At 45.4% G+C, this 24215-nt stretch overlaps 1 non-coding gene across 1 annotated transcript; it reads left to right on the plus strand.

Moving 5' to 3' along the window:
* The first annotated feature begins 17018 nt into the window (after window positions 1-17018).
* Window positions 17019-17121, plus strand: LOC123813296. Its single transcript, XR_006784723.1, has one exon. It is a non-coding gene; the product is annotated as a U6 spliceosomal RNA (small nuclear RNA).
* Window positions 17122-24215: the final 7094 nt, after the last annotated feature.

Genomic DNA, 24215 nt, shown 5'->3' on the forward strand with positions numbered 1-24215 from the left:
GATGGACATGATGGGGCTTCTGTGCTATTGGGAGAAATAAAACATGCAATTTAAGTGGAAGCAAAGAAATTTAAAGAATATTTTATTTTGCTTGGGTCTGTCCTTGGTAAAGGGGAGGTGGTTGTGTTTTCCTTGTGTTGGATGGCATGAGATTATGTGAATGTTTTTGATTTTCTAAAAAATGAACTGCAAGGTTTTTCACAGGAACGACAGATAAGACATGTATGGCTGCATGTAATTATAAACCCCTGACCTCCTGGTGGGGTTGGAGCATCTTTTTCGAATATGGGACTTGCAAACACCTCTCATGAGAAATTATGGGGGTGGGGTGGGAAGGGCCGGGGTGGGAAGGGATGGGACACAGCTTCTGGCACCAAGGACTTAACCATGTTGGGTCCAAAAGTGGGCCTAAAAACCTGAAGCTCATGCTTCACAGCTGGACTGTGAGTTGGACTTGACCCCAGCTGACATGCAAGGTCATGGCGTGCTCGAGGTGGTGACTGAACAAAGTGTATGGGATGTGCCCAGTGGTAGCAATGGATAAAAGTATACCAGATGGACTTTGAAGGACCAAAGGTTTTAAAAGTCAATTGGTATCACCCCCACACTGATAGGATAGTGGGGTGCATTTGGTTTTCAAATTGGGTACTTTCAACACTTTAGTGCCTGACTGCTGTTCTTCATTGACTTGACTCAGTCACTTGTAGCTTTATTGGTCTGAACCTTGTTCCCAGGTTGCAGACCTGCCTATCGTTCCAATAATCCTGTTTCACTTGAATGAAGGGAGTATGTCTTAAATGTAAAGTTTCTGGTTCTCGCACTGTACTCTAAGGTCCAAATGACTGTCAATGTGTAACCTGATGTCTCAACCCCCAGTGAGAAGAGTCAGTTCTTTGGTATTCAACGTGGAGGCTTCACTGGAACAGGCTTTTGCTTTGGGCTCTGCTGTTTGTTTGCAGAACACCCAAGAGCGAGCAAACATGCTCTCTTCGCAGCAGTACCTTAGGGTTTTGCCATTGTAAATGGGTCTAATGTGATATGACAAGACCAGAGAAATTGGATGTAAATTTACATTTTTGAATATGCTTGTTGTTTCACATGATACATTTAGGGTATGCAGCTCCTTTTGTAGTTTTTATTTTTACTATTTAAGTTTGGAAATGATGCCAAATTTTTGTATTTCTTTAATCAATGTGTTCTCTTCAGTGATATATATTGCATTATATATTGATGTGTGTATCAATATATACTGATATGTATTACACTTAACATGCAAACACATCAATACGAGGGGGTGAAAACCGTAGCCTTTGCATTCTCTATAGCCTCTACAGAGAGATCCTAAGCAGCAAATTCTTGGTGTTGTGATGTACAGAAATGGAGAAGAGTATTAAACCATATTTAAGAATATACTTTGTGTGCTTGAGATTCTTTAGGATTGTTCCTAGCAAGGCCTGAATGTGGAGATTGAGTGAGCTCTTTAAGGCATGTGTCAGTTTAGTCATGGCTAACTTTTCAGCCTTAGATTTTAGTTGTCTTTGCTACATTTTCCTTATGGAAGGGAATGGGCAAAGAATGTCTGAAGTCATGACCTCAAAGTTAATACCAGAGGAAGGAGGGTTCAGTTACTGGGGCCAAACTACTTTGTGTCTTCTCCAATTCCCCATGCCCACCAAAGGGAAAAACCTCACTTACTTTTTTAAGGCATTAGTATGTTATCCCATGTAAGTCAACATTCCATGGAGATAGATGATGTACTCCATTTTACAGGTGATAAGACAGATCAGAGGAGGTTAAGTAGCACCTCTTTAGTAGCAAAGCCAAATTTTTCCTGGGCCTAATTTCAAAATTGATTTTCTACATCTGGTTTCCTTTGAGTTGATAGAATGGCACAGATGGAAGGAGAGAAACTAAGCTTCCCACTCTCAAGCTTGCATGCCTGGCATTGGGTACAAGAGTAAATAACCATCCAGGAGCAAGCCAGTGGCTGGTGCAGTTGGAGTACTGCTTCTAGGCCAGGTCAACAGCACTAGAAGATTGATTTTCACCAAAGGTTGAGGTGCTGGAGGTCCTGTGTGATACTTGAGGAAGCTTAGAACCAGGATGGTGGTACATGATTTACTTACTCCAGATTTAAGAAAATGTTTTCAGTAAAATTGACCTATAAATGGCACATCTGTTGCTTTGCATTTTCAGCATACTTTGACCCATAGTCTAATCTGATCTAGATGATAACTTTGGTGAAACCCAGTCACCCTCTGGGAAAGGCAGACCTGTCTGCACATGCCTTTCCTCGTGCGTCCCTACGTGCTGTTTGAAGTCAGAAGCTGGGAGGTAGCACAGTGGTGCCGGATATGTGGGCTGTTGGTGCTTGCCTGTCTGGGCCTGCAGCGCTTGCTGTCTTTTGTTCTCTGGCTCCAGTTCTCATGCCATGATGCTCCCAGACAGGCACAGTGGATTCAGGGCTGAGTGCCAAGGTGGAATTTTAAACCTTGTGCCAGCTTCTCCCTTGTTGCCAATTTGAGTGAGTGCCTGTTGAGACTTCCCACCTGCCAAGTCCCACCCTGATGGGATTGTGCCTCCGGGGACATAAGGCTTGGCCTGCCAAGGAGTGTGGAAGCCAAGGAGGGTGCCAAAGTTGCTGAGGACACCGGTGAACAACAGGAATTAGAGGTGCATGTGAAAACAGTTTACCTCCAGGGTTCTCTGATAACCAAACCCTGTCTGGGAACTTGGTTGCAGGTATAGTCTGAAATTGTTTGGCAGGCTCATCCTGAGGCTCAGTTAAGAGCCAAGGCAGAGTTGGCTTTTTGGACAAACAGCTCTGGTGCTGGCTCTGCCAATAGCTGGGCTTGTGGTTCTAGGTAAGTCCCTTTCTTTCCCTCAGTTTTTTTTTAGTGTAAAGAAGGTTGTGAATCTAAAGATCTTTCCAGGTGTAAAGCTTATCAGGACAGTATTATGGTGAGCAAGATACCTGACATCTGGCTCTGCCAATGAGATTGGCAAATTACTTGATGTCTTTGAGCACCAATTTTCCTACCTGTAACAATGCCTACTCCATTATAATGATGGTAAGGATTAAGTGCAATAAGAAACGTGAAATGCATAGTACAGTGCCTGGAACTTAGCAGGGGCTCAAAGACAGAAGCTGCTGTGTCTGATAATAGTCCCACCACTAGCAATCTTGGTCCTGCAGAAAAAGCCAGGGTGAGTTTGCACTGGCAAACCACGAGGTGGTGCTAGAGTTAAGGATACTGGCTGCGGAAATGCGATGCTTCTGGTGGGGAGAGTTGTGACAAGCATTAAAATGTGCCTGGTAATAGCCTGTCTACCCTTAAAATTTAGAGAAATGGAGAAAGCAAACTACCAAAGGAAATAGGGATAAGTAAACAGGAAACTCAGGAGTCTCCTTCTGGGCTTCAGGCTAACCCATCTGTAAAATAACTACAACTATTAACATTTGTTGAACAGTTACCAAGCACCAGGCAGGGTGCTGTGTCACGTGCATTATCTCATTTAATCCTTAGAAAAACAATGAGGTAGATAGTTTTGTATCTGCCAGTCCAAGTTCATAAGCTACTAAGTAGCAAAATCTGGGACTCAAGGACAAGTCTATTAGGTTCCAAGGCCAGTGGAAATGCAGGTCATTCCTCGCTCAAGAAAGGAGTTAAGAATTGGTGGTACTGCTGAGAACATAGGTGGTGGACTCATCTCACCAGCCCTTGTGTTTTCGGAGACAACCAATGGCTCAGACTGCATCTGGAAGGCACCCAGCCAACAGTTCTGACCTTGCCCAACACACCACGCTTTGGTCAGCTCAGCTTTTTCACAGCCACAGTTGAAGATGGATAAAAGGAGCTCCCTTGGACTCTGTAGAGGACCCTTATACTTTAACATCTTCAAAGAAGAATACATATGTAGTGAAATTTCTCAGAGACTAGGGCGTCTGCCCCCACATTTAAATATGTTGCCAGCAGAACAATTAACAGAACTGGAATGTGGACTATAGATAAAAGTATTGTATCAATGTTAAATCTGTATTTGATAACTGTACTGTGGTTATGTAAAAGAATACTCTTTTTCTTAGGAAATACACATTGAACTATCAAGGGAGCTAAATAAGACATTCATTTGTATTTTCAGAAATGCCGAAGGAAAAGGTAAGAGCATCGTTTAACTACTGTCCTCAATGGTTTAGGGTCAGCTTGACCATCTGTTTTGGAATGAGTGTGACGATGAGTGTTTAGGTTCTAACTGGTTCACAAGGTATTTAAAACAATTTTCATTTGATTCTTTTTTTTTAAGATTTTATTTTTAGAGGGAAAGAGGAAGAAAAACATCAGTGTGGTTGCCTCTCATGTGCCCCCTACTGGGGACCTGGCCTGTGACCCAGGCATGTGCCCTGACTGGGAATTGAACTGGCAACCCTGTGGTTCACAGTGCCAGTGCTCAATCCACTGAGCCACACCAGCCAGGGCTTGTTTGATTCTTTATTCAACTTTGGTTTTTACTTGGAATTTGGGTTTGAGTCAGAGGTCAGCATTTAAAAGAGTTGTGCTAAAGGGTTTTTTCCATTCAGGAGAAATTCTTACTCTGAATCAGCTGGTGGGGGTGTGGGCTGAGCCTGGGATTTGGGCCCAAACTGGAAGAAAGAGGAGCAGAGGCAGAGCCAGGAGAGGAGCTGCTGTCACATGCCTCAGAAATTAAATCAGCTTTGGGGTTGGTCTGGTGCTGGGTGAGATGAGGCAGTATCAAGAGGCTTTGTGTGTTGCAGGGGTTGCGGGGCGGGGGAGGAATCCTGGGGATGATGGGAAGAAGGCAGAGCTGCACCTGGGAGCCTAGGGCCCATTCTCAGGACAAGAATGTCATTAGGCTAGTCCTTGTCTACAGCCACATCCTTATGTAGCTCTGTTGCTTCATGCTTTCACTTAAGGAATTATTTTAGCACCTGAAGGGGACCTAATTTCCAGTCCCCTCATTAAAGAAATACAAAGCTGAAGCCCCGAGAGCAACATAATGACCTGTCATGCTCTAGCAGCAAATTAGAGCCAACAAAATCACTTGATGTTACAATTCCAAATTCAGTGCTCTTAACACATGGATGATCTTGTTATTCTTCAACTAAGCCTTTTTCTCCCCCTTGTTAGGGATGAGAAAAGGGAGGGTCAGAGAGAGTAAGTGAGCAGCCTGAAACCAAAGGCAAAACTGGGAGGGGAAAGGTGGCCAGCCTCCAGGTTGGGTTATGAAAGCTGTTTTGAAGTCACTTCCCTGTGAGTCAAAGTTGTCTTGAGTGTATAGATTAACTTGCCTGGCCAGTCCACAGCGTTCCAAATTAGCTCCATCTAGTTTTCTCTGTCAGACTTGTGGCTCTTCCACTCTGCTGAGTTGCCCTACCTGGGCTCAGCCCCTCTGTTCTCCATCCCCGCCCAGAGGAAACCTAAAGGGCAAACCCATTTCCAGGGAAGCCTAAAGACCAGGAAAGGAGAGTGGAAATTTCAGAGAGATGTGTTCTAAGCAGGTATGGCAAGGTGGTTTGGGGGGGGCGGGGGTTAGGTACAGGCAAAGATTCGGTGATATTTCTGCTTCATGGGGAAAGGGATGTGTGGGAACTGGGCTTGAAAATAAGAAATGAGAGCTTGATGTCGAATGCCTGCCCCGTGTTAGGTGGCTGTCCAAACCCAAGTACATTTGGTGGATGAGCCTCCTGACACAACTCCACTTGGAGCGACTGCAGAAGAGGCTCTGTACTAGGGCAGGATGTCACCTGGGGAAGAGGAGTTGGAGCTCTTCTAGATAAAGATGCACTCCTGTGCTCAAGGCTAGAGGCCCTCCCCCACCCCCGTCAAACTGATTCTGAAGAGGCTGTCTGAAAGGGGTTCTCCCCCTCCCAGGGGAACTGAGTAAATGCCCCCAGAAACCAAGTCCCCTCCTGCTTTCTGTTTCCATATATACACAGCCCGTTGCAATCTCTATTCCTTACATTTGACTTGGGTTAACCCTGGTCTCCTTTTCTCATTCAGCAAGTATGTACAGACATTTCCTGTGTACCAAAGCCCCATGCAAGATTCTGGTACACAGAGGTGAATGAGAGGCATTATCCCTGCCTGTCAATGCTTATGGTCCAGCAGGGCAGACAGCAAGGAATAACAAAGAAAGTATTAGAGGACTGTGGGAGGGCAAGTTGTCTCTCACTTCGTCTAGGTGTGCTCCACTGGCCTGGTGAACAGGGGCCGGCCAGCCTGGAGAGATGAGGTGAGTTTGGAGAGGCAAATGGGTTGGTTCTGATTTGATCTAAAGGCTAGAAAGCCGCTTGGATTTCAGAACATTGATTTGTTTCACCCTGGTATCGTTTTTGTTTATTAACAGTTTTATTGAGATGTAATTTATAAACTATAAAATTCACCCACTGTATATTATTTTTTGAAATAAATATGTACAGCTATGCAAAGATCACACAATCCAGGCTCCAACACCCCAGGTCTTTTGTCCCCCTTTGCAGTCGGGCCTTGCTCCCACTCCCAGCCCTACACAACCATGGGCCTGCTGTCTGTCTCTAGTAGCTTTGCCTCTCCTAGACAGAAACTTCCTAGTACTGGGATAATACAATATGTGGTCTTTTACACCATGTAATTTTTAACTTAGCTCTTTCATTTGTATCGAATTTATTGGGGTGACACTGGTTAATAAAATTGTATAGGTTTCAGGCATACAATTCTGTAATACATTACCTGTATGTTCCTGAGTCTGAACTATGTACTCAATTTAAGTCCCTTTATTGTAGGGTCAACTGTATATATTTGGTCTTTGTACCCAGTTCCTGACACATAGTTTCTGAGGGCCCCTAAAAAGCCTCAGGACAGGGACTGGTTACCAGAAAGTTATGATTACAGGGTTGGAACTTCCAGCCCCACCCCGAGGGAGGAGAGAGGGGCTGCAGGTTGAGTTAATCACCAAGAGCCAAGTATTAATGATACCTAGGAAATGGCACTTCCATAAAAACCTCTCCATAATGGGGTTCGGAGAGCTTCCAGGTTGGTTGGTGAACACTTCAAGGTACTAGCAGGGCTCCTTGCAATTTCAAATGAATTTAAGGATCAACTTTTCCATTTCCACAAAAAAGCCATTGGGATTTTGATAAGGATTGCATTGAATCTGTAGACTGCTTTGGGTAGTATTGCCATCTTAATATTGTCTTCCAATCATGAACATTAATGTCTTTCTGTTTATTTAGGTCTTTAATTTCTTTCAGCTGTGTTTTGTAGTTTTCTGTGCACAAGTTTTTTTTTTTACTTCTTTGGTTAATTTTATTTCTATGTATTTTATTCTTTTGAGTGCTATTGTAAATGGAATCATTTTCATAATTTCCTTTATTCATTGTTGGTATTATTCTGGTTTTGATTCGCATTCTCCTGATGACTAATGATGAGCACAATTTTGTGTGCTTATTAGCCAGTCATATATCTTTTTCAGTGAAGTGTAATCTTTCAGTCCGGACTAGTGTGCCTCAGCGGATCGAGCGCCGGCCTGCAGACTCCTGGTCAGGGCACATGCCTGGAGTGCGAGCGAGGTCCCCTGTTGATGGCCTGCCAGAGGCAGCTGATCATTGTTTCTCTCCCTCTCTTTCTTCCTTTCTTCCCCTCTCTCTAAAAATAAATAAAATATTTTTGAAAAAGAAATGTGATCTTTCATTCTTGATCTCTAGTTCTGCATTTCCATGAGTGAAGAGATGTGGAATCCTATCTTCTCTTCTTTACTACTTTCTCTTTGCTTTCAAAAAGCACCTAACCGCTCTGGCTGGTGTGGCTTAATTGGTTGGAGCATTGTCTCGTACACCAAAAGCCTGGGGGTTCTATTCCCAGTCAGGGCACATACCTATACTGTGTGTTTAATCCTAGTTGGGGCACATATGAGAGGCAACTGATGGATGTTTCTCAAATCAATATTTCCCTCTCTTTCTCCCTCCCTTCTTCTCTCTCTCTCTAAAAGAAAAAAAAAAAAGGCACTTAACATGTGCAGGGCCTGCACAGTGCAGGGAGTTAACACAGACCCTGGAGCCAGATGTCCAGGTTACACTCTACCATTTACCAGCTGCATAGCCTGTGACCCTGAGCATATTACTTCTAATTTCTTAAGTAAGGGTTTTTTGTTAAATGAACTAAACTTTGATTTCATTTATTACATAAAAGCACCTACTACAGCCAAGCACTATGCTAGACCCTAGAACATAGTCATTCGCAAGGAGACAGTGGGTTTCCAGGCTAAGGGATCACTCCAATGAATGTGAAATCCCTACTGAAATTAATACATGCAGGAAGGCCACACATGAGAGTCTGCTGCAGAGGAATTGGACCTGGCCAGTGAGCCCACAAAAAGCTTTTCTAAAGACTCTGGTGCTTAAATGAGCTCAGATTTAACTAGGCAGAGTAGAAAAGCATCAGAAGTACAAGAACAACGTGTGTGGGGGAGTGGTGAGTACAGCTGAGGTAGGTGGAGAGCAGTATGGATGCGCCAAGGGGATGTGTGCTAGAAGGATGAGGCTAGAAGAGGCCAGCAGGCACAGAAGGGGATGCGCCTCGAGGCCTTGCTGAGAACTTGAAACTTTATTCTGAGAGGTACCGACCTACTGGGGAATGGCATGAATACTCTCAAGTCAGACACCAGTTCCTACCACAGTGAAAGATATTTAAACAGCTGAAGGTATTCTCCAATCTGTAAACCACTGATTAAATGTGACAATGAAGCATGTGTCACATATGCTACAAAGAGTACTAGCTATCATAGGTTCAAATTCATTCAACAATTGTTTATTGCGTCAGGCAATGGAGACACAGTAGTCCGCAAGGGAGACACCATGTCCACAAGGAATGCCTGCCCAATCTAGTGGGGAACCCAGTCAAGCGAAAATTCTATGCTTTGATGGGAAAGCCACCAGGCACTGAGGGGAGGATTGGGTGGGTAGAGGAACAAAAGTTGCACCCAGCTTACTCCTGGTAGGGAGGGCTGGTTTTCCTTTTGGCAAGATCACCTGTTACAGGATGAAGATGGGGTTGGTGCCTCAGGAAAGAGAAGGTTTGGTTCCTGTCCTTAAAGAGAATATACTTTGATTAGGAAGGCATGCATGGGAAAACAATGAGAAGAAAAATGCAAAGACATACCAGGCAACTGTCATATTGGCATTGGTTGCAAAAGTCTCAGCTTATCCATTCCCAGGTCCAAACATCTCCACTGCAGAGGCAGTATTTGTCGCTCTCAAGGCAGTGAGCCTCCCAGAATCCCTACTGCTTCATAGGCCTTTCTGAGGCTCAAAGCCCTCTCACCCAGGAGAGAACACAAGGCCTACCCAGCAGAGAGACCCGCAAATTCTGTAGCTGGAGAGGCGACTGCTGGAGCTACCCAGCTCCTCTCAGGACTTCCCCTCTGCTAGGCTCAGCTATAAATAGCTTGCTGGTTTCCAGCTGGGGATCTCCCAACCCAGCAAGAAGCAGGCACCGCCTTCTCACCCTGTGCTGCCCTCAGCCTGGAGCAGAAGGGGGTGGTGGCTGTCAGGGGGAAAAAGAAGGGTGGGAGAGCAGGAACAAGCATCCCAGAGAAGCTGGCTCTGCACTACATTACCCATAATCCTAGGTGGTAGCTGAGAAGAGGAAGCCGCTAGGGGCCTGCAGCTTTAGGTGGGAAAACAAGGCTGGAGGCATCCTAGGCTCTAGGTAATGTAGCCTTGGCCTTAAGACGCAATTTTTTTTTCCAAAAATCTAAACCCTAATCCTTCAGTTCTGGACCTTAGAAATCATCTGCTCTTCATGCACCCAGTTCACAGGCACTCAGCTGACCTGCAGCCAAGGAGACCAAAAACACTCCTTATCTTTTGGCCTTACCTCCCTGTGTGTGTGTGTGTGTGTGTGTGTGTGTGTGTGTGTGTGTACGTACACAAGCCCGGCCAAAGGCTGGAAGCCGTGAGTGGTTTTATCCTGGATCAAGCCCAAAGGCTGCTTGGCACTAGAAGCCCCTTCCCTGGCACATTCCCTGACTCAAGCTCTGAGCTTTTCTTTCCCTGCCTCACCCAAGGCAGAGCAATGAAGGGCTCAGAGGTTGGTCCCGCAGAAAGCCTGTACTCTGATGACATGTCTATTTCTAGAAGAGCTTGCGGATGAGGGTTCAGGAACTCTGCTGAGGTTTGGCCCCTCTCTCTGACCTTTGCTCATCTCCTAGCAGACAGACCAGGGCAGTCACGTGGCTGGGCCAGGTTTCAGTCTCTGGAGGTGCTGTAAGAGGACCTGTAGGGGCTTGCTGGCTCCTGAAGTGGGTGGGTAAACCAGAGTTGTCAGGCTGAGCAACGGGAGGCCATTCTGGGTGGTGGGGGCACCCATTGTGTACCCCATCCAGACCTCAGCCCCACTGAGGTGTATACCTGCTCTGGCTCTGACACCCCATCCCTCCCAACTTTCTCTACAGAGTCAAACAATTTATGTAGGGTTCTGAGGCTCATGAACCTCGAGGCCACAAGGAGTCTAGCAGGTGAAGATATTAGGGGCCTCTCTCCACGGTGAAAAGACGCTGCAGCTGGCCTGAAAACAGGGTCCTTTCCCTCCCCCCCACCCCTTGTTCAGAATAACTCTCACTTACTGAGCCAAGCACCAGGAACACAGAGATGAGTAAGAGCAAATCACAGCCTCAATAAACAAACGACGTGTAATACTGTGTGAAGTGCATAACGGCCCTATGGAGTGGTTATGGGAAGGATTTCCACGCGGTCAGAGGTCTGAACTAAGTAAAGGATGAAACCGTTCTACCAGAATGGTGTGGTAAGGGCATTCCAGGCAGAGAGGAGAGCTTTCAGTAAAGGCAAGGAGGAGCAAGAAATAGCCGAGTTGGGAAGAAGGGAGAAATACCAAAGACCAACATGCAGAAGGGGAGGGGAGGAGCAGTAGGAAAACAGCGGTAGGCCCTACACCAGGCTTAGGAATTTGGGCTTCTGGCCCCGGGCTGGAGCTGCGGAAGCATCTCTAGCAAGGGGCGCTGTGCCCAGGCTTAGGGGAGAAAAGTGGGTCAGAATGTGAAAGGGGAGGAGGGGTGGCGATGGGATGGAAGAAGGCACCGGGGTCGATCTGAGACTCCCAAGCTCGCCAGTCCCGCGTTTACCTCGGCCAGGCCCGGGCCGCGTTCCCAGCCCCGCCCACCGCCCCCTCCTTGGCAGCGGGTCCCCCAGCCGCTGGCTCCCGGGCGCGGGCGGACGCGGAGGGCCAGGCTCCCGCCCACAACCGCCCGCGGGCCGCCTGCCAGACGCGCCGGGAAGGAAGCGCCTTGTATGGGCTTCGGGCAGGGAGGAAGTGCCTTGTACGGCCCCGGGAGGAAGCGCCATACATGGCGAGGGGCGGGCGGGGGCGGGCCGGGGGCGGGGAGCCCGCCCGAGAAGGAGGCCGTTTCCGCCGCCTGGGGCTGGAGCCGCAGCGCGCCACCCCCACCAGCGCCCGGGCCCACGGGCCCTGTCCCAGCGGCGGGCCGCGACCTCCACCCGCCCCCTCCTCCCGCGACCCCGCACCTGCGCCGCGGGTCTTCTCTGTGCCGGAGCTCCGGGAATTGGGGGCTCCGGCGGGCCGCGCGGCGGAGCTTCCAGCCTGACTTGGACGCTAGTGCGAGCCGTATTGAATTCCCAGCCCCGCCATGCACCACTCTGTGACCTTGGGTAAAACGCTTTCGTCTCTGAGCCTCGGAAAACGAGAGGATGGATACCCGTTAAGCACCCCGGGTTGCGAGGTTGGCCCTCAGTGATATCCCTGTCTTCCTAGCGGTCATAAGAAGAGAGGGGTCGTGTTCCTTGTCACCTGCTGCCTGTGTCCTTCTAGCCTCTTCCCATCTGAATGAGGGTAAGGTAGCTTGAATAAAGGGCTTAGATGGGAACTGACAGGTTCAGAAGAGATATTTCCAGAAGAAAATAGGGCAACCTTAAGATCTAGAGTTTTCCCTTCCGGATTGTGGAGTTTAGACACAGAACTCCAGTCCCAGCTTCCCCCCTTACCAGCTAGATGATGCTGAGAACGGCACTTTGTTTCTCCGAATCTCACTTTCCTGATCAGTAAAATGGGGATGATAATTCCTGATTTGCAGGATTGTTGTGATAATCAAATGTGTGTAAAGTGCCCGACCTGGAGTAGATGCTTCATTAATGTCAGTTCCTCAGTTCCCAGGTGGGCGCGGGGAGGGGGAGGTATGAAAGGCTTGAGTACTTGACCATTCTTCTTGGAAACCTGTCCCGTTGAGGAACACTGTCCCTTCCTTGGCACCTGTGGGAACTTATTGTCCAGATTTGGTGCCTTATTCAGAGGCATGTGTGTGGCCCTGATGCTCCCCTTTCTCAGTTCAGCCACCACCCCAATGACCAGGCCCTTCCTGCCTGCTGCTCTACTCTAGCTACCCCAGAGCATAGGTGACCTGGAACATCGGACAAGGGCAGAAAGAACCTGGAGGTAGTTGAAGTTCCCATCACAGCCAGAACCTGTTATCTAGGACACCGCACCCTCCCATGCCTACTGCAGTACCACACCCACACACTTCAACCAGAGATGGATATCAATCTCAGGGAAGCATTTCCCAGTCCTTCCTTGTTGGCCCTGCTCTGCCCTCATCGGTTCTGTCTGTCCTGGAGTTCCGCTTAAATCTAACTGAATCTTCCTGCCTCTCAGCTGCAGCCCCTCCTGCTGAGCTGCAGTTAGCAGCTACTAAGAGTTTCCAGGCAAATTTGTAGACACACACAATAGATGTGTATCACCCACGGCCTTGTTTCTTTTCATCCTTGTTGGACAAGGAGGCTGTCGTTGGCATGGTAACCTTCCCTGTATAAGTTGAAACCCTCAAGGATGTTTTTCAGTTCCAGCAGGGACATAGCTCCTTCCTCCCACTGTAGATCACAGGGTGACATGTAGCTGTGTCATTCTGGCCTCCCCCAGAATAGGGATGCGGTGCAGGTGGCACAAAAGGACTGGTTCATGGAGGGCAGCAAAGAGCTTAAAGGAGATGCTGATTGAATCTCTGAGAAACAAATTCCTTCTGCCTTATGGTACCATCCTCAGCCACTCAGAGGAACCAGTTCTGGGGCCCAGGATATTTAGGGAACCTCTTAGGATCTCATGGTGAATGATAAACACACATCTTAACTAAAACCAGGCGCCCAACAAATGGTATAATGCTGGTGCTTAATTCTATAGAAGCTGATAAACCATAAACCTTCTGTAATCCAGTAATTTTCTTTCTCCTCAGCCCCTCTGTGGAATAAATGGATATTTATTAACCATCTCACTTGTTCCAGTTTCCCATACATTATTCCAACTAATTCTTCCCACAGTCCTGTGAGGGAGGTAGTAGGCCAGGCCTTTTACCAATGAGGACACTAAAATGTGGGCAAAGATCTTAAGGAACTTGACCCAAAATCACATGGCCATGAGTGGCAGCAGCACAGGAACTGGAACTCAGGTCTTCAGAGTCCCAATCCCATGCTCTACTAGGCCCTGTGTTCCTCTGTATTTGTTACTGTGTTCCTGAGAAAGAAATCCTTTCTGCCAGGTCCCAAGGCAATGCCTTTCCAGGAGCTCTAGGAAGCAAATGGCCATTGGCATCAGTCTCTGTGGCAGCAGGGTCCTGTGTGGCCCTGCCTGGCACTGCAGCGGCAGCAGCAGCATCCTCAAACTCATGAGGCTTCCCCCTGCCAGCTGCCTAGTCTCCGTCATGGAGTTTCCCCAGCAGAGGGCAAGCTGAGGGAAAGTGGTTCCCAGCTGCCAGCTTCATCTCGGCAAAATTGCATTACAGCCAACCCGGCTTCCCTCTGTCCCTCCAGAGTGAGCACACTCAGCTCCCCCGCAAAAGGGAGGGGGAGAGAGACATGGAGGAAAAACAGGGAAACTTCCATTTCTTTTCTTGGCTGGGAAGCACTTGGCTTCAAGCTGCCACTCAATTTGTAGGTGGGGGAGATTAATACTGATCCTTTATTATACAAGTCACTAAAATGAACCCTTGGGCCAGAGCTTTGCTGGGCAGAGACGCTGGTAGAAAAGTGCTGGGTCTGAGTGCTGTGTAAGGAAAGGGAGGCATATCTCAGGACGGAGGGAGACCCTGCATCTCCTCCTCCTCGCCTCATGAATTCCTTTCTGAGTATCACTTTTCTTTTTGCATATCTTCTGCCTAAAAACACAAGAAAGCTCATGTCCTGGCAACTGCAACAGGGTGAGGAAGAAAGCAGTATGAGCAGGGAACTATCAGGCTGTGACCTCAAGCAAAACAGGGGAGGCATTAATAGTATTAACAGTTAATACTTACAGGTGTCAATCACCACTTATTTTCTCATTTGATCCCCTTCCTCGGGTCCTACTGTTATCCCTGCTTTAGAAATAAGAAAACTGGGGTTTATGAGCTCCTCAGTAACAATAGCTCCCAATTAATGGGAGTGGGCAGGGCACTCTATAGACATTATTTCATTTAATCCTCACCACAAGCCCATGAAATGAAACCACTATACCCATTTTTTTTACAGGTGAAAACTGAGACTCAGAGAAGTAGGGAACTTGCCTGTAATCACTCAGTAATGTAAGTGGCAGCACAAGGGATTAGAATTGGATGTGGGGCCCTGGCCGGGTATCTTAGTTGGCTAGAGCATCATCCTGATACACCAAGGTTATGGGTTTGATCCCCAGTCAGGGCACATACAAGAACCAACCAATGAATGCATAAATGAGTGGAACAACAAATTGATGTCTCTCTCTCTCTCTCATCAATATAAATTTTTTTTAAGATTTTATTCATCCATTTTTAGGGAGGGAAGGGAGGGGGAGAGAGACAGAGGCGGGGGGAGAGCTAGAGAGAGAGAGAGAGAAACATCAATGTGCGGTTGCTGGGGGTTATGGCCTGCAACCCAGGAATGTACCCTGGCTGGGAATCGAACCTGGGACACTTTGGTTCCCAGCCCGCGCTCAATCCACTGAGCTACGCCAGCCAGGGCTATTATAAATTATTTTTAATAAAAGAATTTGGGTGTGGACTCCAGAGCAGGCATACTTGATCACTTTGCCTGGCTGCCACCAATGCTTCTCCACTCCTTCTGGGGCTCCTGCTCACATAGGCTGAGACCACAAAAATCTGCCCACACCTACATTCCCCTAAGTGCTCGCCACACAAGTGACAACCACCAGAGTATTTCTTGGGGCTCTGTGTCTTGGGACACTGGCTGTCTCTGATGCAAACTCCAGAGGCAGGAGGAAACCTTGAGAGCTTCACTACCCTCCCCATGCCTTGAGATGCAAAAACGTATACATCCAACAGCCCTCAGGAGGTCTCCTTAGGACCCAGGAAAGTGCTTCTTAAAGAAGAGAATGGAAATCCCAGCAATCTCAACCAGGGGAGAACAGACAGCGGCAGCCTCTCCAGGCAGGCAGGCTGCCAGTGGCCTTTCCCGAGGCTCTTCTGCACTGTGACAGGAGCAGACTCCATCACTGCCACCCAGGAGGCAAGCTGTGGGGGTGGGACACACTCAGAATCCTGAGTCAGAGGAAGGGTTCCACTTCACTTTCTCTGGAACAAGTCAAGGACGTAGCCATCTGTCTGAAGAGGAAGGGAACTGGAAAGTGAAAAAGAATCATGCTCATTTCTTTTGCTACCATCTCTTTTATTTTTACAGCCATCTATTTATTTATTTTATTTTATTTTATATTTTATTTTATTCTGCCATACATGATGCATATTCATTGTTGAAAATACCTGTGGTGGAAATACAACTTATTAGTGAGTGGTCCTCCCTTTTTTCTCTCCTCTTACCGATCCACCAAAAGAATCCAACCCCACTTTCCAGTTTAGAGAGTTTGGTCTTTGCCAGCCCAGTTTCTGGATCCTTTGTAATGTAGAATCGTAATGGGCCCAGGGGCTGCTGCTTAGAGAGAGGATGAGGTATGGAGGCTGAGAGGCTGGGAAAGAAGGGGCTTGAGCTGAGAGGCTAACCTGTCTATATAATAAATAGACAGGTTAGGATAATAACCTGTATAACATATAATAAATAGTTAAGAAGGGGAAGGGAGAAGAGCAAGAGATCAGTTTGAAAGGAAAGGCAGGAGGGAGGTTACAAAGCATTGCTGTGGGGCAGCAAATGGGTTCCCTAAGCAGAGATTGGAATAACTTTTTTGTTTTTTGGCTCCAGGATCCTATTCTTTATTTACAACACCCTAGAGCACTTTAACCAGGTAGAGACCCAGAATGTATTAGAGCTCCATATGGGAAAGTACAAAATATCATTATTTAATCAATGAAAGAAGGCAGTGAAATATTTATCCTTCCTTTTTTAAATTTTTATCCTCATTTGAGGACATTTTCTTTTATTGCAGAGAGAGAAAAAAAAAACATTGATTGGTTGCCTTCAGGGACCTGCCCCAACTGGTGACTGAACTCACAACCTGGGTATGCATCCTGATTGGGAATCAAACCTGCCACCAGTTGGTTTACAGGATATGCTCCAGCCAACTGAGCCACACCAGCCAGGGCTATCCTTCCTTTTTTATTATTTATTTATTTATTTTTTTTGCAGCTCTGATTTAGTGTAAGTACCTTATAGACAAATTCTGGCTAATAAATGCAAATGAAATGAAAAAATTACAAAATCATCATTTTGTAAGCTCTAATTAGATAATGGATTTAGATAAGGATCAGCAATCATTGGGGATTCCTAAAACCAACTGGGTGAAAGATCAAGGGGAACTTTAAAATACTGATAATACTTGAACCCACCAATTAATTTTAGCATCAGAAAAAGAGAGACTACCCAAGAGAACTGAAAACATATGTTCACATGAAAACCTGTACATAATGTTCATAGCAGCAGCATTATTCGTAACAATCAAAAATGGGAACAATCCAAAAGTCCATTTACTGCACATGATGAATGGGTAAACAGAATGTGATATATCCATACAATGGAATATTATTTAGCCCAAAAAATGCAGTAGTGATGCATGCTACAATATAGATGAACCATAAAAACATAATGTTAAGTGCTCACTTTGGCAGCACATGCACTAAAATTGGGGGGATGCAGAGATTAGCATGGCCCCTGTGCAAGATGACATACCAATTTGTGAAGCGTTCCATATTTAAAAAAATATATGCTTAAGTGGTCAAATACAAAAGGCTACATATTTTGTTATTCCATTTATACAAAATGTCCAAAATTGGCGAATCCATGTCCATAGAAACAGAAAGTAGACTGGTGGTTGCCAGGTGCTGGGGGTAGGGGTGGAAGGAGGAGTGACACTTAACAGGCATGGGGTTTCCTTTGCAGGCGATGGAAATGTTCTGAAACTAGATAGTGCACAGCATTGGGAGTATATTGAAAACTATTGAATTGTGCACTTTAAAATGTAGAATTTTATGTTGTATGAATTATATTGCAATTTAGAAGGTCACATTTAGAAAATTAGACCACCAAAAATCATGTGACTCTCAATATGTTGCAATAACAAGTACATAGCATCACTTAAAGAGTGAACCCGGATATGATCAAGCCTCTAGGTGTAATGACCAGCTTATAGGAAATTCATGGGATAGAAGGACAAGTTACACACCATTACAGGGACAGGGGGGAATACAATCTGTCAAATTCCAGAAGTGGGGAATACTTCAGGACAAATAACCTGGTTTCTTCAATCAATAAATAGCAGGGGAAATATTACAAATGAAAGAAACTTAAAAGACCTATCAACCAAATGCAAAGTGTGGTCTCCTTTAGGTTCTGATTCAATCAAAGGACCTTAAAAATACTTATAAAGATATATACTCCTGGCTGGCGTAGCTCAGTGGATTGAGCGCGGGCTGGGAACCAAAGTGTCCCAGGTTCGATTCCCAGCCAGGGTACATTCCTGGGTTGCAGGCCATAACCCCCAGCAACCGCACATTGATATCTCTCTCTCTCTCTCTCTCTCTCTCTCTCTCTCTCTCTCTCTCCCACTCCCTCCCTTCCCTCCCTAAAAATAAATAAATAAAATATTTTTTAAAAAGAAAAATATGTATAGTAAAAAAAAAGATATATACTGAAGTAGTCACAGATGAACTTACACAATATCTGGAATTTGCTTCAAAACAATCCAGCGTGCCGTGGCGGGGAAGGACAAAATTATATGGACGAAATGAGGTTGCCTGTGAATTGACAGTTGTCAAACTGCTTGATGGATACAGAGAGGTTTATTACTCTATTCCCTCCTACTTTTGTGACTGAAAATTTACACAGTAAAAAAAAGAGGCTTGATTTATCCATAGAATTGGAGCACATTTACAAGTTATATCTTATTTGATGGAAAGTGGCCTAAGATTGAATAACTGAGTTTGAGGTGACTCACACTTTAGTGAACGCTGAAATTGAAGAGCTTGTAACTGAAATGACCAGCCCAAATTATTTTAGTATTACTGTTATTATAGCAATAAGTAAGGTAGAAGTGAATCAGGGACACTAGGACCCTCCCAAAGAGGCAAGAAGAAGTGTGGCTTTTCAAACACCCAGAAACATGCTCAGGCTAAGTTGTTGGCCTTTTTTCTAACACCTCTTGAGTTCTTGTTGGCTGTGAAAAAAGTGGAACCTTCCAAATTTGGCACAACCTGCCTTTCCAGCAGCATTTCCTGCCCCTCCTCTCCTTGCTTCCCAGCCACACCTCCATTCATTCCTGAACACATGAACCTATTGCCTTTGCACTTGCTCTTCCCTCTGCCTACAAATCCTCCCGTGAACTCCCAATCTTCCTTCTACAACCTGTTTCTTTGTCTCCTCCTTGACAGAATTAGTCACTCTCTGTTCCATATACACCTCTAAATTATCACACTGTAATATAATTATTTATTGCTAAATCACCCCCACCCAATTCTGTGCTGCCCCAGCCTCTGTTTTGTTTATTTCTCCATGCTCAGGGCCTGATATAATGTGTGGGTTTGATGCATGTTTTTTGGATAACAGACTGACTGAGTGACTGAAGGAGGGGCACAGATTATGGATGGCCCAGTGCTGAGTGATGGTCCCAAGACAGTATCCAGACTTGGGCTCTTCCTTTTTTTTTTTAATTTTTTTTCCATTTATTTATTTTTAGAGAGAGGGAAGAAAGGGAGAAAGAAAGGGAGAGAAACATCAATGTGTGGTGCCTCTTGAGCACCCCCCACAGAGGACCTGGTCTGCAACCCAAGTATGTGCCCTGACTGGGAATCGAACCAGCGACCCTTTGGTTCTCAGGCCAGTTCTCAGGCCAGCACTCAATCCACTGAGTCACACCAGCCAGGGTGAAACTTGGGCCTTTTCTTACAAGACATGCCCACTCAATCTGGGCAAACAAAGCAGCCTGATCCAAGAATAACCAACAAGATCACCTGCTTAACACCAACTCAGTAATAAGCAAAAGAAGAAAATTTAAGAGAAAGGCTTTGAGCCTAATAGTATGCATTTATATATATATATATATATATATATATACATATATATGTATATATATATGTATATATATACATATTTATATACATAAATATGTATTATATACATATTATATATATATATATATTTATATATATATATATATATATATATATATATAAAATATGTGAAATGGGAATGAAGAAATAATTCAGAGATGAGGGCAAAATCTCATGAATCCTCTAAAAAATACTTGAGAGAGCTTGATGATCTAATAAAATAACTACCCTTTCTGACTTAAACAAACAAACAAACAAACATACAGCCCCCAAATTGATAGGTTGCCTCCCAGGGACCCAGAGCAGGGATGAAACCTACAACCCAGGCATGTGCCCTGAGCAGGAATTGACTGAGTGACCTTTTGCTTTGTAGGACAATCCCCACCCAACTAACTGAGCCACACTGGTCAGGACTGACTCACCAATTTCTTAAGTTCCCCCCTCAAAAGGAGTCCCAAGAGGGCCTTCTCCCCCACGACCCTAGGGCCTGCTCTTTTGCCTTCACTTTGCAAATCAGCACCACGATTTTAGACGGCTGTGTCCTCCAAACAGACGGACTGGTCAGGGCAGCTGGCAGGAGAGAGGGCCCAAGAAGTTCACCCCAGAAATGGAGGATGGGTCTATAAGATCAAATGAACACTAGGAAGCCCACCTGGAGCTGGAGAATGGGCACTCAAAGAGAGGGAGGAAAAAGAGTTAAAGTCTAGCTTTATGGAGGTATAAGGTATTTCAAAATAGCTTTATGGAGTTATAGTTTACATACAACAAAATGTATCCATTTTAAGTGTACTATTCAATGACTTTTATTTTTATTTATTGATTTTCAGAGAGGGAGGAAGGGAGACAGAGAGAGACATTGATTTGTTGTTCCACTTATTTATTGGTTCCTTCTTGTATGTGCCCTGAATGGAAATTGAACCCTGTAACCTTGGAGTATCCACTGATGCTCTAACCAACTCGGTACCCAGCCAGGGCCCGTTCAATGATTTTAGTAAATTTACAAAGTTGTTCAAACAACACAATCCCATTGTAGAACATTTGTATCATCCCTCAAATAACAAGTTGATCTGCAGTCAAAACCTACGTTTACCCCAGCCCCTGGCAACTACTAACCTGCTCTCTGTCTCTACGGATTTGCCTTTTCTGGGTATTTAATATAAATGCAAATGCAATCATACAGTATGTACCTAACTTCTTTTTTTAAATCCTCATCCAAGGGCATGCTTATTGATTTTAGAGACAGGGAAGGAGAGGGAGAGAGAAACATTGATCTGTTGCCTCTCACACACGCCCCAACCAGGGGCTGAATCCTCAAGGTAGGCATGCACCCTGACAGGGAATCGAACCATGACCCTCTGGTTTACAGACAATGCTCCAACCAACTGAGCCACGCTGGCCAGGGCTCTACCTAACTTCTTTATCATAATGTTTTTTAGGTTTATCCATGTTGTAGCACACACTTGCATTTTGTTCTTTTTTTACTGCTGAATGGTTAGTTTAACTGTTTGGGTATACCACATCTTGTTCCTCCATTGACCAGTTAAATAGACAATGGGTCGTTTCCACTTTCTGGCTATTATGAATTACGCTGCTGGAACATTTGCACACATATCCTTGTAAGAACACGTTTTCATTTCTCTTGGGCACATACCCAGGAGTGGAACTTCTAAACCATTTTCCAGAGTGGTGGCACCTTTTTTACATGCCCAGCAGGAATGTATGAGGGTTCCAGGTTTTCCCACATCCTCACCAACACTTGTTGTCTGTATGGAAAAGCTAATTATTAAGAATAGTTTCCTAAAATAAGTAAAGCCGCCCTCTCTCCACCTCAGCCTTAACACACACCTGGGCAGGCTGCAAGGGCCAGTTTCTCAGAGGCAGGAACACAAAGCAAAACCAACTCTTTGGCCTCAGCGGCCCTTATCGCTCAGGCTGCTCCACAGTCCCAGGCTCTCTGGGCCCAAAGAGAAGAAAGACAAGATAAAGTTCAACCCTATTTCAGAACTGAGGAGCAGGTAGGATATAGGCTTTATGACAACTAGTAGGTGAGGGGGACCTGTGTTTCAGAAACACACTCCAAGGAAGAACCCCCAGAAGATAATAATAAAAGACAAAGTGTACAGATAACCTCTTAGGACTAGTCCCCCACAAAGTAACTTCCTATATCATCTGATCTTAGCCCCTTCCTCCTTTTTAAAAAAAAAATATTATTTATTTTTAGAGAGAGGAAAAGGGAACAAGAAAGGGAAAGAAACATTCATGTGTAGTTGCCTCTAGAGCACCGCCCCCGCCATCCCCCGGCCCCAGGGACCTGGCCTACAACCCAGGCATGTGCTCTGACCGGGAATTGAACCAACAGTCCTCTGGTTTGTAAGCTGGTACTCAATCCACTAAGCTACACAAGCCGGGGTGCCCCTTTCTCCTTTTGTTGTAGGAGTGTCTCATCAATGCATAGTCTACCATCTATGAGGTACCTTTCTCCACAGAAAAGTATCACCAAGGACTTATATACCTTTGCCAAGGTGAAGGAAGGAATAAGCAAATGGGAGGGAGTTTGAAGTAGAGCAATAAAAATGATGAAGGGGCTGACTCTGTTCACTGGAGGAAAGATTACATAAAGCAAACCCCTTAGGAGTCTGGGCCCTGACTCTGAGTGTGGGGGGAGATGAGTGATGATTACTTTGAGTAAAAGGGGACACATCCACCCACAGACCTGTACTCAAATGTGCACAGCCACTTTATTTATATTGTTAGTAGCCCAAAAGGGAGCACACCAAAACATCCATCTGCAGGTGAAAGCATGGGTAGACTGTACCATAGTCCTACAGTGGAATACTATTTAGCAATAAAAAGGAGTAAACTATTTATTCATGCAACAACATGGATGAATCTGAAAATTATGCTAAGTGAAAGAACCCAAATCAAAATGAGTACATACTGAACTATTCAATTTATATGAAACACCATAAAATGGCAACTAATTATATAGCAACAGAAGACAGGTGTGTGGTTGCTCAGGACCGGGGGCAGGAGAAGGAAAGATCACTGAGGGCACAAGGAAAGTTTCGGAGGTTGTGGATAGGTTCATTATCTCGACTGTGGCGATGGTTTCACATATGCATAGATATACAGCAACTCCTAAATTGGACACTGTGTATGTACAGTTTACTACATATCAATTGTATCTTAATAAAGTAATAATAATGATGATGATGACAATCTAAATACTGAGGAGAATGAGCTTGTGGGAAAGAGCTCCCTGAAAAGGAAAATGAAATAGTTTCACTTGGATCTGAAGAGCTGAGTCACCAACTTGACCTACAAGAACTTCTCAAGTCTGCTTTGCCTCTAAAGGTTCTGTTAGATTCTAGTAATGGAAAAGGGAAACTGGAAGAAAAAGCACTGAAGTGGAGGGCTAGATTTTATATTTGGGTGCAAAAAACTTATTAGCACCCAAAGGTTTATGGGTAAAATGTTACAGTGTTACTTGCTCAATACCTGATTGTTTTAGACTTGGCCTCATTTTCTTTACAACCCTGAGATCTCACTCTGCCCAGTCTTCCTGTCTCAGGCCATCTTACGTGTGGCTGAACCAGGAAAAACAGCAGGGATGGGGAGAGAGGGGGCCATTGCAGGTGTACCTCTGAGCCTATAGTCCCCATTCCTGACTCCATTTCTGGCTGGGAAGGGGGAGCTTCAAGTGTGGGGTGGTAGACAACTCAGCCTGACAATCAGGCTAAGTGCTCAGAATCTTTGAAAATGAATGAAGTTTAATATTTCTGAAATCCAGAGAAGAATCTCTCTCAGGTCCTGGGAGGAAGCGTCAGGGACCTTAAGACATGGTTCTTTCTTTTACTTCAGAATCTAAACCTGTCCTTTGTTGGAGGAGTTCCCCTGCCCTCTCTCCTCCATCACCTGACTTCTATCTGTCCTTCTCCACAGTCCTGAAGCCCTAGACAATGTCCCCAGGTGGCAAACAATTATTCAACACTATCTGGGTCCCTTCCCAAACCTCAGCCTTTATGATGATAGCTTTTATCAGCACTGCCCTGTGCCCTTGGTTTCAGATTTCCCTCACAGGAGCAGGAGTTAAAATGAACACTTTTCTTTTATTTTATACTATAGGACTGTAAAATGGGGCAATTTTTGAGTCTTGCCCTATTTTAACCTTGCCAAGAAATTTGAGTTTGGATTGTCAGAACCTAAAGATACCCCGCTGACAGGACTTATAAAAAGTAGCTAGCAGCCTCGGCAGAATGCCTCACCAAGCCGTCTGCATCAGAGTCACCTGGGGTGCTTGCTGCCAAAACCAGTTCCAGGACCCCATCCCAGACCTCAAGAATCAGATGATGCACAGTAATAACATAGGAGACCCTGTGCTCTAAAGGGACAGATTCTCTGCTCTCTCTTTCACATTTCATTCTTGCCATGTTTTGTTTCTTGGGAGTATGTGGGAGAAATTCTTAAGAATGTATAACAGGCATAGACTTGCGTTCCTGGGCTTAGAGTGAGGTAGGGAGAGGTAGGTGGGGCTGGAAGAGATGTGCCAATGCAAATATTGTCCCATCAGAACCTGGCAATTTTGCCTGGAGGCTTGAAAGGATATGCCCTGTGCTAGAGAAGGTGGCTTGGTTCCCCCAGCTCCAGACTGAGGAGGCTTGGTGTCATGGGAAAAGGCAGAGATCACTGGTGTTGGTCAGGAAGCTAGAATGGAAGAGAAAGAATTGGGCCAATTCCAGGGGATT

Source organism: Phyllostomus hastatus, unplaced genomic scaffold (assembly GCF_019186645.2).
Source record: "Phyllostomus hastatus isolate PE091 unplaced genomic scaffold, TTU_PhHast_1.1 phas_contig_150, whole genome shotgun sequence".
Lineage (NCBI taxonomy): Eukaryota > Metazoa > Chordata > Mammalia > Chiroptera > Phyllostomidae > Phyllostomus > Phyllostomus hastatus.